The sequence below is a fragment of the Dromaius novaehollandiae genome, chromosome 23, assembly GCF_036370855.1.
Source record: "Dromaius novaehollandiae isolate bDroNov1 chromosome 23, bDroNov1.hap1, whole genome shotgun sequence".
Classification (NCBI taxonomy): Eukaryota; Metazoa; Chordata; class Aves; order Casuariiformes; family Dromaiidae; genus Dromaius; species Dromaius novaehollandiae.
This window is the reverse complement of record NC_088120.1, coordinates 10,155,781-10,167,426: the sequence shown is the minus strand read 5'-3', so window position 1 is coordinate 10,167,426 and position 11,646 is coordinate 10,155,781.

Sequence of the window (11,646 nt, the reverse complement as noted above, 5' to 3'; positions counted from 1 at the left end):
GCGGTGCGGGAGCGGAAAGGCCCCGAGGGCGCCCGTGCTCAGCGAGCCCCTAATCGCGGCGAGGCGATTAATGCCCTTCTGCTCCCGTGCTCCACCGCTCCGCTCGGGTGCCCGCTCGCTCAGCCTGCCGCCTCGGCAGGTCCCGCACCGGTGGGCGAGAGGCAAATCGGCTTTTCAGGGCCAGCGCTCGGCTTCCCCGGTGCCGAAAGCAGGGACGGAGCGGTGCTTGGATGGGCCGGAGCCGCCTGTCCGTGTCCATCGCCTCTGGCCGGAGCCCGGAGCGTTTCCCTGCTCTCCCGGAGGGGCTGGCAGCCGAACTGCAGGGCGGGGAGGAGGGATAGGAGGGGAAGAGGAGAAAAAGCACTTCCACAACATTCGTTAGCTGCTACACGCAGATGTGGGTAGACGGATCGGCATGAGGAGCCCGGTCCCTCGTGCTCGGGCAGCACGGGCTGATCCCAGCGCTGCATCCAGCTGCAGGAAGGGCTAGTTGCAGGGACGGGGGACACGGGCTGGGCGTCACTGTGCAGCACCTCCGCCTGCGCTTGCTTGGCCATCGCTGCCCGAGCGGGGGAATTACCTGCTCTGCTCTCCGCAGGGCTCCTGGCGGGTTTGGCAAGGTCGGGCACAGCAAATAAGGAGTCAGTGAGCGGGACCAAGCGGCAGCGGTTGTTACGGGGGGTGAGAGGCGGCAGCGCTGCACGTCCCGGGTAACGAACCCCTCCCGCAGCTCTGCCGGCCCCCGGGAGCAGAGACGGGGCCGGGGCTGCCCCCAGCAAGCTGCCTTGGCTGGGCACCGGGGTTAACGGAGAGCCTCGGAGGAGCCGGGTCCCCGTCCCCTCCGTGCAGCCCGCGGCCGGGCCGGGAGCCACGCCGGCAAGGCTCAGTTTGCAGCAGCATCGCTGCGGGCAGTTCCTGCGAGCCATTCGGCACGGCTGGTAATTAATACTTTCCACGCATGAGGGAAAACGAACGGCAGGTGGGAGGAGGCGGGGAGGGAGCAGGGAGGAGGCAGCCCCGCTCCCAGGGCAGTCGGGATGTTTTGCTTTTGCTGTTGCTGCTAATGTGGAGTCTCCCGGCCGCTGCAGCATCGGCACCTCTGGGACACGCGGCTGGTTCCCGCGCGGCTCTCGTGACCCCCTGCTCCCCACGGGCCCCCGCCGTGCTGCCACCCCCGGCCGAGCCACCGGCCCGGCGAAGGCCCTGCACCGGGCAGCGCGGGCTCCCGGACCCGTCTCCGGCCGATGCCGGGGCTCGCTGGGAATCGCTTCCCAAAAATCCCCCTCCGAAGCCGCCTGGCTGCAGAGGGTTACGGGAAAGGCCTCTCAGCGCTGAAGAAAGCTCCATTTCAGCACCTTAAGCACAGTTTCTTAACAAACAAAATGTTTATTTTCTAAATAACAGTAAGAAAGAAAGCCGCCCTGGGGGCAGCCGGCGCAATGGCTGCGAGCTCACCCGAGCGTGGGTCCATCACCGCCGCCGCCTCCCCAGCGCGTCGTTCCGGCAGAGTGACCGACAGACCCTGATCGATGCTGATTTTGGTCTTAAATAAACACATTGGCCCTGGTTCGCAGGGGAGGTGTGAGGTGCCGGCATTTGGCTGGCAGGCAGAGAGGGAGGGCACGCTTTGCCGGACGGACGTTTCTTTGTTTTTTTCCAAGAGCAGCCGGCAATGCCTTTTATCCTATAACGGCCCTATAGCCTGGAAGCTGGGGAAAAGCCAGGCCATGGCGGTTAGGAGGGTTTCGAGTCATGGGTTATTCTGCATTTTTCTTTTTAACTCATGTTTTGTGCAGACAGGAAAATAACTGTGATGGAGTTCAAATAGTCAAATACTATTCTCCTCCTGAAAGGTTCATATTTCTCGCTGTTGACTGATCCGACCATCTAGCAGGGAAAGGTGCTTTATTGTCGGCAGTTGCTGTCAGGAGCAAAGTCCTTCGATAACTCGCTGAGCTACAGCAATTCCCTTCTGCAAGAGCTGCAGAGCTCCAAGAAGCCCCGGAGATCCCTGGAAGCGCAAAATCGGCAGCTCCTGAGCCGGCGACCGGAGGGGCGGCTCCGAGGGGCCCGAGGACGAGCGTGACGGCTGCGCGGGGCTGCCGTGCTGCGCAGGACGGTCGCGACTTTGGGGGACGGTTGGGTAGGGACTGGGGCTGCCACCGCTTTGGCTTTTGCCTTACAGTAATGCAGTTCTTAAAATTACTAGGAATGGCACTTGAGAGATGGGTGAACTCTGCCAGGTTGCTCCAGGTTTGCAAAATATCACCGAAGTCGTATTTTTGTTCCCTTCCGAGTACCATTCTACCCAATCCATCGCTGTTCGATACGCCTCCAAACTGGCGTAGGCACCGGTGTCAGAACGGCAGCAGATGAGGTTTGCGGCTGGAGCGGCCCGGACGGTCCCGCCTGCACAACGCGGAGCACGGCCACCCCCAACGCTGCCGCGTGGCCGTATCTGGCGGCTGATCAGTGAGGCGACTTCTGTATCTCCGCATCTCTGACCCCCGCGTGCCGGGAAGCTCCGGCAGGATCAGAAATACAGGTGTTCTGACTTGAAGGTCACAAGTTACTGAGCCGAACTGGGAAAGAAATTCCGGGAGAGCAGATTGTGATTGCTTTAATTAGCGCAGAGAGGTAGGGGAAGGGGGCGAAGAAACAGCCGAGCAATCAAACAGGGTTTTCCCCTCGTGAGGACGAACAGTTTGAGGTTTGATTAAAAAGGCTGAAATCATCTTTTTAAAGGAATGTGAAAACATGGATGTTGAATGATTGACAAATAAAGGGCACTCTCCTTTAATTTAAATATGCTTCTAGTTTGTGCAGAATATGTTAATTTATACATTGCCTAAATAGCCAGTAGCTATTGTCTGTAAAACCACATCAGATCAGGGCAGCAGGGCAGTTAATGTACTGGCTCGATGTTATGGCTGGTCAGTGAAGCGATCCGAGCTTCCTTCCACTGGCTCCGAAACCCTAAATGGAATAGCTGAGCTGTAAAAAAACGCCGGGGGCATCAACCGAAGTTCACTGTGCCGGGCCTGGCTGGGACGAGCCGTTCCTCCTCGTGGGGCCCAACGCACCGCGCCGATCCGGCGCCACTCGCGCGCCTCTGCGACCGGGAGCCTTTTGGATGCGGTGCCGGTGCGAGAAGAGCTGCCTTCGGCGTCCAGCCGTGGGGTGCCTGCCGCGTGGCCCAGCGGCCAGGGGACGCGGGGGCTCAGCAGCTCTGCAGCTGCCTTCCTCCATCCCACCGTCTCCTTCAGTGCCTCGACCTCCTCTCCGGGCTCTTCCAGCCCTTCTTTCTCCTGGGGCTTTGCTCATGTCCTCTCCCCCTCTGCCTTCCTGAGCCAGAGCTCTCACGGCCCCACAGCAGCTCTTGGTCTCTCCCGAAACGGCCTCCTCTGCCCCTGCCCCTGCCCTTCGCCGGGGTCCTCCTCCTCCTCCCTGACCCGCTCTCCTCCTCCTCCTCCCTGACCCGCTCTCCTCCTCCACTCCCCGTTCCCGGAGCAACCTTCCTCCCGGCCTCTTCCTCCCCGGCGCTGACCACGCGTGGACACCGGCCCCGTCACCCAGCAGACCGCAGCTCCCCGTGCCGGCTTTCAGGGACCGTCCCGTGGGGGCAGGAGGAGGCCGCGGTCCCCGCGGGGCTGCCGTCCGCCACCGGCTCTGCCGCCGCAGGGCTGAACGGGGCAGCGGCGTTGCGGGCGTCCCGGGGGCCTCGGTAAGTCGGGTCCCTCGTGCTCAGGTTACAGCAGTAACGATGCAGCAATAAGCAGAAAACAAGGCTGAGATCACGAGGTGAAAATATCGCAGGCCAGATGCAATGCCCTGTTCCCATGCGGGAATTAAGTGAGCTACCGGGTGCTGAATGCCACCAAAAATCTGCAGAGCTACCCGCAAACGTGGTGCAATGCCAGGCCTGAGCTTGATCGCTGGGCGATCGAAGCTGGGGCAGCCCTCGCGCGGCAGGGACAGCGCTGGGCGGGTGCCCGGCTCTGCGTGCACCCGTGCAAGCCGGGGCGAGGAGGCGGCTCACGCGCGGGCATGGGCGCGAGGCTCCGTCCGTGGCAGGTCCCAGTGGTACCCAAGAACCGGGCACAACCCAGCTCCAACCTCCTCGTACATCAGCCTTCACGTGGAGCCACTGTTTGGTCTGGCCACTGGAGCAATCGTTAATGCAGAGAGGCTTCTAATTAGCAGGATTCTGAAGTTAATTAAGACGATCTTTCTCATCCTGTTTAGATCTTCGCACGAGGGCTCGCCAGGGCAACGCTGCTTCCCGGGAGCATCTCGGGAGCCTGTATCAACCATCAGCGCTCACGCATGGGGCTGTCGTGTCTCAGGACAGGGGCCTGGGATGTCAGCTTAAGCGACTGAACATATGTTTGTCTAAAGGACTAAGCAATATGCACCGTATCTCAGACTCCAGACAGTGTTGCAGCCTCCCCGGTCTGCTCTGGGCTGCAGGGGCTCTTGTCAAGCAGCCGGCATTTGGCGTAAGCTTCCCGGCTCGTAGCTTTGAACATCACCTTCACCTGGGACTGGGGAAAGTGGAGCTTCTCTGCATGTTAATCACAGCTTAAGTGGTGCCTGGGTTGCCGGACCGCAGCAAGCGTCCGGGCAGGGTCTGGGCAGCGGGTGGTGGGTCGCGGCAGACGTGTGGGCTGGCAGGGGAGGCTGCTGCCTCCGAAACGCAGACCTAAGGAGCAGCGAGGCCGTCGCCGCCCAGCGCGGCCCAGCCGCGAGCGGGCACAGAGCGAAGCAGGGCACGAGCCCTGCTCTCCTCCGGAGCACGGACGGACCCAAAGGGGTGAAGCTCCAGACAAGTCCCCAAGCACCGAGGCACGGGAAGGACCAGAGGGGCACGAGCCCCGCTGGGCTAACGTCAGCCACCCCTCGCGCTGCAGGCGCTTCACCCTACCCGGGATCAGACTGCTGACAACTGGCCTCACCAGTTTAACGGGTCCTCCTCCATGTCATTGCTTCAGCTTTGTGTCGGCAATAGAGACCTCAGGTGAAGAAGACCTGATTTGCAGACACGTCCTTCTGCCCCTCTCCTCAGCCCGCAGTGCTCTACTGAAGGTGACGGTGGATAAAATCTTGGGGGGGGGGAGGCATTTTAGGATGTTGTTGGCAGTGATCACACTGCAATATTAAGCTAAGAAGTGCAGTTCCCGTCCCAAGGCGGGACAGAGGTCTAGGCTGTGATCTCCAGAGGAACGAGTCCCTTCGGTTCTCCCCGGAGCCAGCATCCCAGGGCCTGGGCTGTGGAGGCAAGGGAGGGAATTCATTCCTTGTATAAACCTACTGGCTTCAGTGGGTTTCATCTAAAATGAAATTGGCCTCATGTCTCCAGTATTAGTCCAGTAAACTGGCAACATTATGGGCTTATCTTGCTTAAGAAAGGTCCGTGTCTGCATTCCCAGTGCCTTCCCATAGATCAGTCTGGATTAAGTTTAGAATGATATGATAAGTAGTAATAGTACTGCTGCCTTGTCCCTAATTATTTTCAATATAATTATGTACCCTCAAGAAACCTTTTAAATAGCACGCTCCCATCAGCGCTCTGGTCCAAGGGATTCATTTGTTTCAGAAAAGAAATATTCTTGGGGCCAAATCCTTCATTAATCTTCACTACAGACAGACTCCTACTGAAGTCAACAGGGTACATGTGCATCATTTGAAGATTGGGGCTACGCTGAGATGCCCCATCCAGGCATCTGGCCAGCAAAGTAAAAATTCTGCAAGCACCTCAGAAATTCATTTGTTGGCAGTATAAAGCCTTTGGCAAGAAAAAAGCCTGGAAGTCTGCTGTAAAGTATCGGTGAAAGTCTCTGAGTCTCACTGTGCCTTTTATCAGCTTATCACGCTTTCTTTTCTCAAGTTTTAATCCCATAGAAGTGCTCTGGTTCTCATGTGTGAAAGAAAAAGAGAGGGAGATTAGATCCCTCTGCTTTAAGTGTGACGCTGTATTCCCGGTATCTGCCTGCCAAGGGAAGGTGCTGACCTGCCACTCTATCTACCGACGTGCTCCTGGCCGAGAGGGCTAGCGGCGATGGCTGCGTGCCCGGGACGCGCGCTGGAGCGAGCCCGCTTGCACGGAGCAGGTCCAGGCGCGGGTGGGCTCCGGGACGCGGCACGCAGACCTGAGCAGACCGGGCTCTCCGTTAGGACTGGATCGCACAGGGAAGCATCTCCCGGCGCACAGCGGGTGCGTGATAGCTGTGTTCTGTCTGTAGCAATGCACGGCGTGAAGGGGTGCAAACCGCGGGTGCTCTTAGCAGGAGGCCCGACTGTGGTCTGCAAAAGCGAGGTGTCCTTGGTTGAATTTTCCTTTTGTCCTAGTTACCTGCCGCCTGCCCATCCCACCGCTGGCTGCATGTCCACGGGGCTGCGATCCCGGTGCATCCTGACCGCCGAGACCCGCACTGGTGTGGTCCTGCCTTCCCTCGCAGCCCTCTCCAAAAGCTGGGGGATGCTAAGGGCAGTTTGGTTTGTGGGTTTTAAACAATTCATGATCTTTTCAGGATGAAAAAATCTGTATAAATGGACGTTTTCCCATGACTCTTGGATTTATTTTCTTGCTGGTGCAAATGTTTGGATCCACCTGGACTTTGGTCCTGCGGAGACTTCTGCGCTTGATGGGGGGCAGCCTGCGAGCTCCCCGGAGCCAGCGGGTTATCCCCGCGAGCGGAGCCAAGCCGGTGCGTAAATCAATGCCCGCTGGAGCCCCGGAACAGGTACAGCGGCGTGATCAAGTCTGGATCTCTGAGGTCCCTTTGGAGAAAGGCAGAGCTCTCCAGCTGGGGGATTTGAAAGCTCAGCCCAGCCCTCTCTGTGCATCCCCAAACAACCCTCCTCTCGCGCTGCCCCGTCTGTACCGGGCTCTAAAAACCACGGGTGAGCTCCCGAGGAAGTTGCCTCGCTGAAATAGTTAACGAGAAATTACACCATCCCCCCCGTCTCTCCCCCAGCTCGCCACCCCACTAAAAAAAATCAGAATAATAATTAAAAGATGCCTAGAAACGCTCTTGGAAGAGCATAAATTCTGAAGATGAAAGTAAATGATTAAAATAATTAAATACTTCAAGTTGACAAGCAGAAGCAGAATCTTGCCAACGGACATTTGTCGGTAATTAGTTAATTAATCCTAACACAAATTATAAGCCATAACAAACCAGTCAGGCTGAACGCAGCCGGCTGTTCAGAATTAAACTTGGAAGAGAGGGAGCGAGAGAAGGAAGAAAGGAAAGTTTTAAGATTCCCGCAGGTTTGCATGGAGACGGGCAGGAGCTGGGGTCGGGGCGGGCGGGCGCAGCCAGGGGACGGGGGGATTTGCTGGGGCAGGAGGGTGGCTCCGGGGCAGGCTCAGCTCTGCGAGCCCGGCACGGCACCCCGGGCCCTCGGAGGGAGCTTCCACCCTGCTCGCAGCCCCTCGCACTTCTGCAGCGCTCACCGAATAACAACAACTGTGTCTGAGAGCAGAGCCTCGGGGTCCCCACGCACCTGGCGAGGGGACTTGCGGCATCTGCCCGCAGCCGTGGAGGAGGCGCTGGGCCACCGGCCCATGCTGGACCGCAGCGCTGCTCAGGCCTGGGTCTGACGGGCCCCGGGGGTGATGCGTCCCTAGGGGATCCTGCGACGCTCCCGGAGGTGACGGTTAGAGCAAGGAGACACGGCCAGGCCGGGCTGCGAGAGCCCGCTGGGACGGTCAGAGCAGAGCCCGCGCTGCAATTTTGGGACGGGCGCTGCAGTTTTGGGACGGGCGCTGCAGCACAGTTGCCTGTTCCCCGGCTTAGCAGGTGTTTGCAAGACAGACTGAAAAAGCAGGGGCAGCACTTGGGAGCTGGGTCCAGCTGAGGGAAACTGTGCGAAGGACACAAGACCAAGCACACAGTCATCCGGGACCTCGTGGGAGCCTGGCGTGCGCCAGCTTGCTGGAAAGACTGGGAAGATGGAGCTGCTGCTTCACCTTTTGCAATGGGAAGAGGTTAATGAGCTGGAGGCTCATTCTCACCTCTGGTCACCTTGGCTCAAGACCAATTTTCAGCCCTAGATTAAGTGAGCCCAGCGACCCACACACAGGACACGGTGAATGACAGCTCGGACATGGCAGCGTCCCTCCGTGTTAACGCGCGGAGCCACGGCTGCGGCACAGCGAAGGGCCGGACTCTGCCTTCCCTCCAGCACGAAGGGGCTCCTGCACAGAGACGGGAGCGGGTGCTCCCTGGAAAGCACTTGAAAGAATAAATAGATACCAGGAAAGTGCGGCTTTCTCACAGATTTCAGATTGTCAGAATAAGTCCCAGTGACTTATGTGCCACATCTGGGTATATATAATATACGAACGTGTGAGCAAACATGGCTATATATTTACGTGTTTTATATGCAGAGGAGAAAACAATTATTTAAGAGACAATAAAAACTTAAAATTGAAATACCGTAAGGCTCATCTTTTTTTGGCCAGACTCTCCCAGATGCATATGAAGCATGTTCCTGTCTGCTGTAAAATCTAGCTAAAGCTCCACTGAAGAGAAACTTTTATTGTGCATGTGTGCGAGCCTGTGTGTGTGCGTGTTCTAAGTGTTTTGCATTACACGAGCTCTGACCTTCAGAGGAGAACAGAAGGAATATTTTTCCCCCTGAGGCTAGAGTTGTCAGTGAAATGTCTGTCTTTCTTAATAATTTCAATCCGGGTGACAGGGGACAGGGCATTTTGCTCTGAACGAACGTACTGTAAAAACTGTCAGATAGAATTTGTCTCAAGAAGCAACATTTCTATCTATTCAGGGTCATAATTACAGGCGTCTTATGACCTGTGGAGCAGCACATTTTTCTCAACCGAAAAAGGAATCCTAAAATAGGTGGTCTGGTCTTCTGCGGAGCTTCGGACTAAACCTAAACGGATTCTAACAAGCAATGCTGATCTCTAGCCACGCTTTCGTCTTTTGTTTTGTTGTTGCTGTTTTTTAATTCAGAGCGAGCTGTGCACAGAAGTGACGTAGCAGAAGGGAAGGGATATGAATCGCGCTCGCTGGGCCGGAGTAATGGTCGATTTTGGCCATATCCTGTCTCCTAACTGCCTGCCTCTGAATTTCCTCAACACTGACAGTGGCCGGCGTCTTTTTAATGAACTGAATAAGTAACTAAATGGGTAATTAACCAAATAAGCATGACGATAATTTGATTGTGCTTTCCCCACTTTTAAAGCACAGGAAATAGTAAGAAAAGTAATAATTCAGTGACCAGCAGGAATTCGAGCAGAAGGACAGAGCTGGAGGAACCGGGGGGGCGGGGGGGGGAGCTTTAACTGGATGCTGCTGCCTAAAAGCGACCTAAACCTCCCACATCCCACAACGCTGCAGAAATCTTTGTTTGATTTGTTAAACATTTTGATTTCCCGATTCATGCTTACTCAGCGTGGAAAAAAGTATCCAATAACTTGAGGCAGCTTTTCTTCTTATGGTTTAATTTTTCAAACAGTAAATGGTTGTGAAACGGATCATCCCAGCAGACCCACAGAGCTGCACCGCTACGGTCGCACACCGCTCAATTCGGGAAATCGTGTTGGGATCGCCAGACTGGCTGTGCATGATGGAGCTTTCGCAGAGGCAGCCTGCGGTGCCTGTTCTTTCCTGCCTCACCAAGGAGGTTTAAGCGGCGTTTCAAACTGAGATAATGGAAAGGTAACACAGCAGGAAGAGCCCGTGACATAGTGTCACTGCGGAGGCTGCAGAAATGAGAAATTAGGCAATAACGCTCGCTGCCCCCGGCCGCCCCGGCGCCTTGCAGCGGCTCTCCTCCCGCGCCCGGCGGGGAGGTAATGATGACCACGGCAAAACCGCACGAGAGGAGCATCCCACCGCGGAGCAGGGCCCCAGCTGGTCTCCGAGCCATTCTCACCTGCACGATCGATGCCGCTAGAGACTGATACAAGCGCTAATCAGCTCTATTGACACTACAGACAGCAGGTTACTATCCATTTTCACCTGCAAACTGCAATCGATGCCCCATTCTTGCCGTCACAGGCAGAGGGTAAACACTCCTCAGCAGGCCTGGGATTAGGGGAGCGGGCAGCCCGCTGACCTGCTGCCTGCTCCCGGGGGATCGCCGCCGATGCGGGGCCCACAGCGCTGCCGCCGCCGGCCGTCGACGTTTTCCGACGAGCTTGGGACCTGCGGGAGAGATGAGCAAGGATTTCCTTGTTCTGAGCAATCCCACTGCGAGCCGCTGCACGCCTGAAAGCGAGGACCGCAGGGAGATGCTAATAGTTCACTCAGCATCCCAGGAGAGCCAGGCTCGTGATTTAAATATCACTGACAAAACCCCTCCACCTAGCTAGTGTTTAACACCCATCTGTCAAAACAAACAACACGTGAAAGAACAATTCTGCAATCTTTGCTAGCTGAAACCTCAGCGAGTGCTGTTCTGCCCGGGGACCTAGGGGCACCTTGGGGAGGGGGGAGAGCCAGAAACACGCAGGCACCAGGACTGCCCACCTGCCCGGCCCGGGAGGAACACCCCAAGGTTTGTCCCTGCCCAACTGAAAGGAGATAAATGCAACATATTTAGGCCCATAGAAAGTCAGCTTGAGGAGCTCTGTGAAGCCCAGACTGAGGGATTAAGAACAAAGCTCCATATAAGCCTTGCAAAGTTCATCGCGGGGTTGTGTGAGCCGAACGGCACGCTCCAGCAGCTAGAGAGGGGCTCAGTGATTCAAGACGTTTCTATTCCTGTCCATCCTGCTAACCTGCCCTGTGATCTCCACCAAATCACATCTCCTCTCCAGGCCTTCATTTCCTGCACCTCCAGCAGCCAGAGCACGGGGCTCCTTTTCTTCTCTGGAAAGCACCGAGCTCCCAGCAGGAAACCTTGTCTAGGCATCACAGTAATCGTAACACCGTCTTTACTAATTCCATATTGAGACAGATCATAGCAAAGGGCAAAAGCCAGAGCAAACAACAGTCAGACGGAGGAATATCCCTCATACCGCAGTCGCGTATCGTATCGCAGCCCCTGCCTGCGGGCTGCCCTGTGAGCGGGGGACAGCACGGAGCCGAGCCGGGCGTCTCGGTCACAGCGCACGGCCCAGCTTCGCTTTAGCACAAGGCAGCAGCGGCGGTGTGCCCGTGCGGCACAGCATCGCTCTCTGGGAGGGGAACGGGAGCTCGGGAATACCGCAGTGGAGGCAGACGTAGAACCTGTGGGGTTCTCCCCTTCCTCCGGCACACTTAGCAGGCATCACCGACTGGACCTACGGCTGTGTCCCCTATAACAAATGTTCTGCTGTTGTAACAGCAGGGAGAAGAAGGGATGCCAGTAGCCAGGCAAATAGCTAGTGGCCTAGGAGTTCAGCAAGCGGAGTGCTTGCTCCTGGCTGAGTAACCGTAAATGCACCACAGCTCTGCACCGCAGATCTCCTGTCTCCAGCACGGCTGTATCTGTGCTGCACGAGAACTCGCACAGCCGCTGTGCCCCTGAGCATATGCAGACCTGGGACAGACCCTGCGGGGAGCCTCAGGACAGTGTTTCGCTGGTTTAGAAATGTCAAAAGCATGGTAAGTTTGCTAAGCAATAAAATTAAAGCCATACACCGTGGGTGAGCAATCGCATACAGGGTGGCCAGGCAGCTGAGGTCTGGCT